This window comes from Oryctolagus cuniculus, chromosome 12, assembly GCF_964237555.1.
Source record: "Oryctolagus cuniculus chromosome 12, mOryCun1.1, whole genome shotgun sequence".
NCBI classification, from domain to species: domain Eukaryota; kingdom Metazoa; phylum Chordata; class Mammalia; order Lagomorpha; family Leporidae; genus Oryctolagus; species Oryctolagus cuniculus.
The window spans coordinates 31313850-31323925 of NC_091443.1; the positions used below are offsets into that span (position 1 = coordinate 31313850).

At 35.7% G+C, this 10076-nt stretch overlaps 1 pseudogene; it reads left to right on the forward strand.

The window, feature by feature from the left end:
* Positions 1-5685: 5685 nt before the first annotated feature.
* On the forward strand, positions 5686-6326 carry LOC100353456 (mRNA turnover protein 4 homolog pseudogene; annotated as a pseudogene).
* Positions 6327-10076: the final 3750 nt, after the last annotated feature.

Here is a 10076-nt window from a genome sequence, read left to right on the forward strand (position 1 = left end):
TTTCATTACTCAAATGAATACACCATGTTCTTAGATATATTGTTATGTTCTCTAAATACATTGTTATATTGTGCTCCCATGCACATTGTATTTATTTCTTTATTACCCAATTTGTAGATCTTCAGCCTACAACACTTTAAGAAGATGTGACTCAGATATTATACTTCATCTGAAGTTTTCCTGTAACTCCCAGGTAGAGATAGTTCTCCTTTGAGTTCTCATTGCATTTTGTGTTATTTCTGCTATACTATTTATCAAGTCATCTAAAAATTAGTTGTATACTTGCTGATTTCCTTCATTAAATGTGAGTTCCTTGATAAGATCAACTTTATCTTACTCTCTGTTTCCAGTGCCTAGCAAGGAGTTCCAAATATAATAGAAAATTGGCAAATGCCTATTAAATAAATGAGTATATCAGCATACTTATTAGCAACATGAATGATAGCACTGCATAGAAAAATGATTCTACAGAAGTAAGGCATGTTTATCAAAACTATTTATTATATCTCCTCTTAATAAGACTCACAAATTCACAAATTCACTATTAGAACTAGGAAAACAGGATTATTTTATTCATTTACAAGCAGCTTTGGTTACCTGATATTCTCTAGCATATGAATGGCACTGGGCCAAGAAGTCAGAAAGATAAAAAGTGAATGTGTACTGTTTGGAAAAATATTCCAATGTACAATAATCAAGTACTATTTAATCCTTGACACTGTTATTAGTGTATTCTCTGTGTAAATACCAGAAAGTAAGAAGGGCTCAATAGCATAGCAATGTCAGAAGAAGACAGACTCTCCTGTGTGAAAACTGAAAGTCAAGGTGAAGTGACAGGTGATAGAAGAAAAAAAATAGGAGAGAAAAGAACGTCTAGATTAGAAGCAAAGGAAGTGATAACAAGAATGACAGTGGTAGGGATTTTCTGTCATGAACTCCAGCAGTCTTAGAAGAAATCCAGACGTGTTATAGCAAAAGTTGGAACAAGTTTGCTGTAGTGGGGTGTGTGTGTGAGTGTGTATGTATACATCCATTATACCTCATAGTTTTGGAAAGTCCAGGCCTAAAACAGAATCTGGAAAACTAGTTTCCAGACTGTTGCATTTATAGGTAGTGTCAGATGATGAGGACAACAGAGATTTTAATATGTGAGTTCTTTGTGAGAAAGGACCGTGTTGTTCAGAACCAGTTTCATGCGCATTGCTAGATGTAGGTAAGTTCTTGATAAGTGTTTCTTTGATTAACTGTTGCAATGTTTTGACTCCCATGGAATATTTTGGTACAGATTCCATTTCACTGAATGTGTTTCTTAGACCAGTGGCTCACAGATTAGATAGTATAGCTTGGCTCTAGGAGAATTACAAAGAGATAATTTATTTTCAGTATTTCTAGCCTTTCTGATGCTTCCTGCTAATGAAACCTCATCTTTCAGCATTTTCATTCAAACCAAGTTGAGCCCAAGGAGAGATTTCTACTCACCGCTATCTTACAGGATCATTGAGTGAGGCTTCATTAAGGCACCAATATTTTCAGTAAAAACTAATAAATCAGACTAATTAAAATGTGAGACAAGCTCATAGTTTTACCCTCATTTATCAACTAGTTATAAGGAACCCCCATAAAAGCTCTAAGTATGAGTTGAGAAATTGAAATCACTGCAACTGCACCCTCACTGTGAAAGGCTGAGCCTATTTGTGTAAATTACTTGGGCCTTTGAGGCCTGCTCAGATATAATCCTGAAAATAGGACTTTCATCATATGATGAGTTGTTGCTGCATCATTTCAACTGTATCAGTTGTTAGCTGACCACACTCAACTTTTGATAAACGTCTCCAATGACATGGTGGATTGACATACTCCACTCTGACATGTAGTGTGTATTAGGGCTCAGTGTCATGCTCGTGCTGCTTTTCAGAAGCACAAGATATGTTCTGTTTTTTTTTTTTTTCCTGTTGGGGTTGGCCAGAGAAGCCACAGAACATCCTCGTGGACCATGGGTATCTTGTACCTTTGGAACTTTTAGCTTCAGGGGCAGGGGTGCTTCTTTTATAATTTACAGATACAATATATCTCTCTGGTTCCATTTAAAGCCAGTAGTTTTTTTTTTTTTTCATACTATTTGTTGAACTCTGTACTTAGTGTAGGGTTAATCTTATGTGTATAAAGTTAACTGAAAATAAATCTTAGTAAAAAATAAGAATGGGAATAGGAGAAGGATGAGGAAGAAGGGTGGGAATGTGGGTGGGAGGGAAGGTAGGGTTGGGTGAATCACTTTGTTCCTAAATTTGTATTTATGAAATGCATGAAATTTTTATGTCTTAAAAAAAAGTTTCTGGGGAAAAAATCTCCCTTCTCTCACATCCAAAAAAAAGATGAATAAAAGACAAGGGTTTCTAAAAAAAAAAAAGATAAAAGGTTTATAACAGTTTTACTAAGTTTATCATGTAACCTAGAAAAACTGAAGAGGTATAATCATACTAAATGTTATGCCTGTGTCTTAATGACAGGAAGGCAAGATGCAATAATGTATTCTTTACTTTTTATTACTTACTCTTTACTATTTATATACTTTTTATAACTTTGCTCAGAGTTCTTTCTCTTAAGAGCCTGTCTTCCCTCCTCCCTCATTCCTCCCAACTCACTGTGCTTTAGATTTAATAAGCATGGTGTTACATCAATACCAGAGGTTAGCAATGCCCTACTCGGGCCTGAACACATGTTTGCTGTTATCATCTGGCAGGCAAGTGACCCAATTCTAACATTCCAATCTGAAGATTGCTTCCTCCAGCCATGCCCTCAGACCACTTTCTTCTTTAAAGTTTTTTTAAAAATTTTAATTTTTAACTAGTTTTTGACAGATTCAATGTGCTCTCTTGTAACTCTGACTTTCAATCCTAAGAACATGATATTCCCTTTCGCCCTCCCTCCTTCCCTCCACCATCCACTCCACTCTCCTTCCTATTCCCTTTCTTTTTTAGTTTTTGAGATAACATATTTTAAATTTACATTACAGTGAAAAGGATTAATACTTCACCAAATAAGAAAATCATCAAGTAGAAAGCAAAAAGACCCTAGTTTTGGGAATATAGACAATGACTAAAAATAATTGAATGGAAAATGACCATTTCACCTATGTAGAGTAAATTTTACAGTAATCACAGATCATTAAAACTATAGTAGCATAGCATTCTTAATCACTGGTTTTACAAAGTTATAAAACAGGGCTGGTGCTGTGGCGCAGCAGGAAAAGCTGCTGCCTGCAGTGCCTGCATCCCATCTGGGCGCTGGTTTGAGCCCCGGCTGCTCCACTTCTGATCCAGCTCTCTGCTATGGCCTGGGAAAGCAGTAGAAGATGGCCCAAGTCCTTGGGCCCCTGCAACTGCGTGGGAGACCCAGAAGAAGCTCCTGGCTTCTGGCTTCGGATCACAGCAACTCCAGCCATTGCGGCCAATTAGGGAGTGAACCAGCAGATGGAAGACTTCTCTCTCTCTCTCTCTCTGCTTCTCCTTCTCTCCCTCTGTGTAACTCCGACTTTCAAATAAATAAGTAAATCTTAAAAAACAAAAACCAAATATATAAAACAAAGTTTTACAAAACTATATTTGCAGTAATACTGATATTTGCAGACATTTCTTCTTCTTTCTAGTTTGTTGTTTGTATTTTAAATTTAAAATTTTTAACTCCTTGGAGCAAACTCTGGGACTCTAATAGGTACATTCCAGAGGGCTTCTCATTGGAGGAGCAACACTACTGTCTTTAGTTACTACTTGGGAGGTTCTGGGGCCAGTGGATACTAATTCCTTAGTATTTCTGGCCTGCTTCAGGTGTAGGCAACATAGACTTTGATGTCCAGAGAAGATCCTTATGTCTTTAGCTGGAAATTGAATTAATTTGTACTTAAATATTACAAATGGGCATGGCACTAATAATATCCATTGTAGCATCCAATTAGTGCTTCATCAGAAATATTTAGGACCTATATATTAAAATTTGGAATGTGAAATATATTACATTCATGAGGCCATGGTATTCTAATAGAGAAGATTCAATCATTAGAACTTTACATAATTTTTAGCTCATATAAAAATATTGAAAACGCTACTGACTCCTTTTTAGGTTATCAGACCACTGTTCTTTTTTTGTTTTAGAACAGATAAGGAACATTCATTCAGCTCTTGCTATAGCAACTAACCAGATCAAAGAACTCTGCAATACAAATAATTAACAATAGGGGCAGTATGGAAATACCATGCTGAAAAAATGAGTAGTTAAGATAGATGTGATCAGTTTCAGTTCATAATTGATCATAATGATAGGATTAAGAATCAAAGGGATCACATAAACAAGAATAGTGTCTGCTAATACTAAACTGATATAATCAAAAAGGAGAGAATGATCCAACATGGGAAGCGAGATACACAGCAGACTCATAGAATGGCAGATGTCCTAAACAGCACTCTGGCCTCAGTATCAGCCCTTAAGGCATTCGGATCCGGCTAAAAAGCCCAAGAGAGTATTTTAGGCATGGAAAGCCAAGACACTCTGGCAAAAAAAAAAAAAAAAAAAAACAAACCTAAATGAAAATGGGATCTTTGTGAGTGAGATCCCAGTGGAAAGAATGGGACCATCAAAGAAGGAGGTAACTTTCTCTGAAGGGAGGAGAGAACTTCCCCTTTGACTATGGCCTTGTCTATATAAGATTGGAGTTGGTGAACTCAAGAGGCTTCCATAGCCTTGGCAACTCATGACAAGAGCCTTGAGTGATTACTGACACCATAAATAAGAGTGTCAATTGTTAAATCAACAATAGGAGTCACTGTGCACTTATTCCCCATGTAGGATCTCTGTCCTTAATGTGTTGTACTATGCGAATTAACAGTATAACTATTACTCAAACAGTACTCCATACTTTGTGTGTCTGTGTGAGTGCAAACTGTTGAAATCTTTACTTAGTATATACTAAATTGATCTTCTGTATATAAAGATAATTGAAAATGAATCTTGATGTGAATGGGATGGGAGAGGGAGTGGGATATGGAATGGTTGTGGGTGGGAGGGAGGTATGGGGTGGAAAAGCAGCTATAATCCAAAAGTTGTACTTTGGAAATTTATATTTATTAAATAAAAGTTAAACAAATAAAAATAGATGAAATTAATATGATCATAGAGGAGTTTGAATAAAAATTATAGGAAAGGTTTATAACAAAGTCTTTAAAACTTTGTGTGTTTTAGGTCACTGCTGTATATAGTACTTGCTTTGTTTAAAAATTTCCAAATTTCTTTTCACTTTAGCTTGTATTATAATTACCTCTAAATATTCCTAAATATTATCTTTTTCTCATATATATTTTTTCATTACATTTTATGAGTTGTAGGATTTTTTTTGAGGATCAAAATTTGTCTTTTATTCCAAGAGGCTTTAAAATGTTTAGAAATATTTAGAAACAATTGCTTTGTTTTAAATTGTCCATTCCTTCCCAAAACATATTATAAGTACTCATTGTTTCTCTCATTAATAAATATGAAGACAAAGAAAGTAGTCAACAGTTTCCTTTTGAATTTCTTAACAAAGATTCTTCTAACAATTATAAAGAATTTTAAAATAAAAGATAAATTGAAGTTCCTGGCATATGGCGTCAGTGTGTTTCCCATATGCAAGTGTGATGGTAGAGTTTCCTTGAACAAAGCTTGGAACTGAAAGGAAACATGAGAGAAGAGCTTTGGAAATGTGTTGAGATGTCAAGTACCTTCTTATCATCTCTGTGGCCAACATGAGCAACAGCAAACAAAAGGACATGTGGAACACCTAGAAGCACAGCTGTGTTTTCTTTGGCAAAAACAAAACAATGATGATGGCCTTGGGTTGCATCCCATCGGATGAGTACAAAGGCAATTGTAGCAGGTCACCTAGAAGCTGAGAGATGAAGTTGGTCTTCTTTTCACCAGCTGCACTAAGGAGGAGGTCATTGAGTGGCTCATGAAATAGAAGGAAATGGACCATACAGGAGATGCTAACAAAGCCACTTTCACCCTGTGCTTGGACCAGGGACCCCTTGAGCAGTTCTCCCATTCCACAGAGCCACAGATGAGGCATCTGCCTTCAAGAGAGGTGTGGTGACACTTCTGTCTGACTATGATCTATGATAACATGCTGACAGTGGAGCAGACCCAGGTCCTGAATTTGCTTGGGTATGAAATATCTAAGTTCAAGGTAACCATCAAATACATGTGAGATGCATGTCAGAAAGGTTCCAATAGATGGGAGATGACTTGCCAGAGACCACGTTCAGTTGACAGAGGAACCAGAGGCACATGAAGATGATTGACTTGTGAAAGCTGCACTGAAGACTTCCAGAGTTCCAGGACTTGACTGGATCACACAGGGCCCCTTTGGAGGGAGCAGCTATTTATTTTGCTGTGAATGAAGACAAGAGAGGGTGATGGGAATTGACTATGTTTCTCTAAAAACTAAAACTCTGCAGAATATCTCTCTGTAGACAACAAAGGCCTTTTCTTAGAAATTCCTCAAACAATTAACTTTCAATAAAGACATTTTAAGCAAAACATAAATTCAAATTTGGAAGACTAGATTAGCAGGTTTCTTGATTTGCAACTCCCAGAATATTTATTTGTTAAAACATGTTTTCTTAATCTATAGAACTTTGAAAATCATAACAAATAATGCACAATGGTAGTCTAAAATCTATAATTCAACCTATGTAACTTTTAAAAATGTGCCTGTGATTACATTGTCTTGGGAACAAAGGAGGAGAATAGGTACAGGATATTTCTCTAATTGTCTTTTTTAAAATATTAGAGTCATATTCAAAATGTTTAAGTTTAGAACCTTAGTATTCCCTGGTTTAAATCACACAGTAAGTTAGAAGTAATTTGGTACAGGTTAACATGACCTAATCTTAATTCTGTGTTTATTAAATTTTGTCTTCCTGAGTAAGACAAAGCACTGAGTTAATCAAGAGTCTGAATTGGTTTGAAGGGTAAACAAATTGAAGAGGAACAAATCCTGTCTTGGAGTGTGGTAGCCTTGGGGGAGTTGAAGAGAGGCCAGGAGAATATGAGGTGGGGCCACTTTGAATTTCTTTTTAACTCTTTAAAATGATGGTTTGAGACTGATCTGAACTGTGCTCTTAGGACTTTTATTCTTTTCAAACAATTGGTTGACTGTTCTGAAATTTCAAAAGTTCACATCTTTCTAATCCTTACCACTAAAAATGTGGCCTGTAGACCAGCTGCAATGGCATTATTTGGGAACTTCTGAGAAAGTCAGTTTTTCATTTGTGGAAGCAGGATTTTTACTGCAACAGGATTTCCAAAAGATTTGTTTACAAATTAATGTTTGAGAGGCACCGATCTGTTGATTAACTTTTCTCATGTTTCCTATTCCCATTTTTTTGGCCAGAATATTTTTTAAAAAGTCAGCAAACACATGTTAGCTTTCCAAGGCAATTAAAAAAATCCTTGTTACTCCAATGACATAGAATCCTATCTGAATATTATGGGTCCAATGTGTTTTCCATCCTGAGGATTGTTTTTTTCTTAAAATTTTTATTTATTAGAGGGAGGTGATGAGCAGAGAGAGAGAGAGAGAGAGAGCTTTCATGTACTAGCCCATTCCCCAAATGCCCACAGTGGTCAAAGCTGAAGCCAGGAGCTGGGAACCCAATGCAAGTTACTCACATGGTTGGTAGGAACCCAATTTCTTGCTTAGTTGTTGCTGCCTCCCTGGGCCTATATTAGTAGAAAGCTGGAATTAAACCCCAGCACTATGATGTGGGACACAGATCTCATAACTGCTAGGCTAACTGCCCATTCTGCATCTTAAGAATCTTAATTTAGATAAAAGCTATTTTCTGAATTATTAGTTTCTTTGGGTCAGTCCTTTGTCTGCTTTAGTTTTTTGCTTTTGTGTTTCTTTCCCTAAAATATTGGAGAGTCTTGATTGTTTTTTCGTATACATGGAGAAAGTATAGGTTTAGTTTGAAAGTGCCGACTATACTCTCTGCATTAAGCAAAGGGAAATATCCTTCCGTGATCTTGCAGGAACCATTTACAAAAGGATAAAGCTTTTATTCTGATGGGCCAGAGGTAGTAGATTTATTTCTTTAAAGCAGATGTCTTGGCTTGTATATGGAAGTCAGCACCTTTCTCACTAGAGGGACAAAATGTTTGGGGAGGAGAGAGGGAAAGTAAGGGCATAATTCCACAGGTAGATTTTTATAAATCTTAATGATGTCTGCTCCTCTTTCTATTATCATCCTTTTAACCTCTTAGCTTTCGAGCCCCTAGACTCTTGGGCCACATCTGGACTTGGTTGTATGGACCTCTACATCAAGATTTGCTGAGAATTTTAAGGATTGCTTTCTCTTCCCACCTTCCAGAAAAATCATCAAAACTCTACTCAGTGATACTTCTCTTTTCTGTTATTATTGCTTTTAGAATTTTGTTCATTAATTTGTTTGTCACTTCATTGGGAAATGTGGGGATTGAGAGGCAAATAAGTATATTTGATTCTTGATTGTTATCTGAGTTTAAGCTTATTGATGGTGACAGAATTTTAATGAGAATTATATCCTTCTTAACTCACTGGATAATTGTGTAGGAATTTTTCCAAAAATTATGCAATCTTTGTATTGTCAAAATTTTCAGATAATCACATACACCTTGAAATAAAACTACAGCTGTTCTTGACTAGAATATCAAGCAACTGAAACTGAGTAAAATGTGTTTTTTTCACATGTCAGCATGTGCACAGACACATCTCTATAAGCAGGTGTAAGAGGAAAAAATGCATTCTGGATAGTGAATGGCACTTAAATGATAAAGAAAATGATAATATTTTGAAATTTTATTGAAAGCAGTATGATTTTTATCATGTCTCAGGACAGATCTATGACTTCCTTTTTAGAATTTATAGAGTTGGCTGTATATACTTTTGATAATTAATTCATATTTCTGACATTATAATTCCTTTTTCCATTGAGAAGCCACGCTTGTATTTCCTTTTTCTAAGATAAATCACCCCAGTCCAACCCCTGTGAGGCAATGTTTTCCTTTATCTTCTGGTCAGTTCCCTGAGGGTCTTCATTCTTTTCTCTACCATTCATGCTTGTAGTGTTATTTATGTGTACTTCTTATAAAATCCTACTGGGACATGTCAGAGTTCATGATTGGGGCTCCTTCAGTTTTTCTCTTTATCTCACTAAATTTCTTTAAGCTTCTCTTGGCAAGAATATTCACACATGTTTTATTCCCATCACTGTTTCTTTTTCTCCCCAGGTCTCAATTATTTGTTATAGTGCTTAACCCAAATGCTTGCCTTTAGGCATCTTATAGAAAAAAAAAAATAAAATATGGCAATTCTGTTTGCTAAAAGCTAGATCTTCTAGTGGGAGTATAGTCCCATGCCTTTGGATTTCTGACCAGAACTGTGAGAGAAAACTGCCACTGAGTTTGCAGTCCTGTTTTAAGGTGGCCCTGAGAGATGAATACAATAGGTGAGAGACTCACAAAAAGTTAATGAGTGAGAGTAGTTTGTCTCTGATATATTTTACTGATTAAAAAAGTAAATTCAAATTTATTTTTTTTGACTTCATTTGGGGAATTTTAAAGACAGCTTCTTGGGATTACATAAAAATGATATGGATAGGAAGCTGAAATTTACACCTCTGACCTGAACAGAATGAAATCAGATTAAGATAGAAATGTGATGATTAAGTTTCCAATTCTTTTTTTATGGCATTTCCAGTGTAGTATTTTAATTTTATTCTCTCAATTAGAAGAAAGTTCAATATGAATGTAAAGAAAATATTTCCTGTCTATATAGAGACTTAAAATTAATTGATACATTGTGATAACATTTAGACTCTTAAATGTTAGGACACTACTGAGCTGGGTTATTGAGAATTATTTAGATGTACAAAATGATATAAAAAATCTACATCTCTTAAACTTATCCCAGAGTAAAAGGGGCAAGAAGGAAAGCTTAAATAACAATTAGGACAAAGTAGGCTGTAAAATAAACTACTTATAGCAGAGTAGCAAATTTGGCATACCAT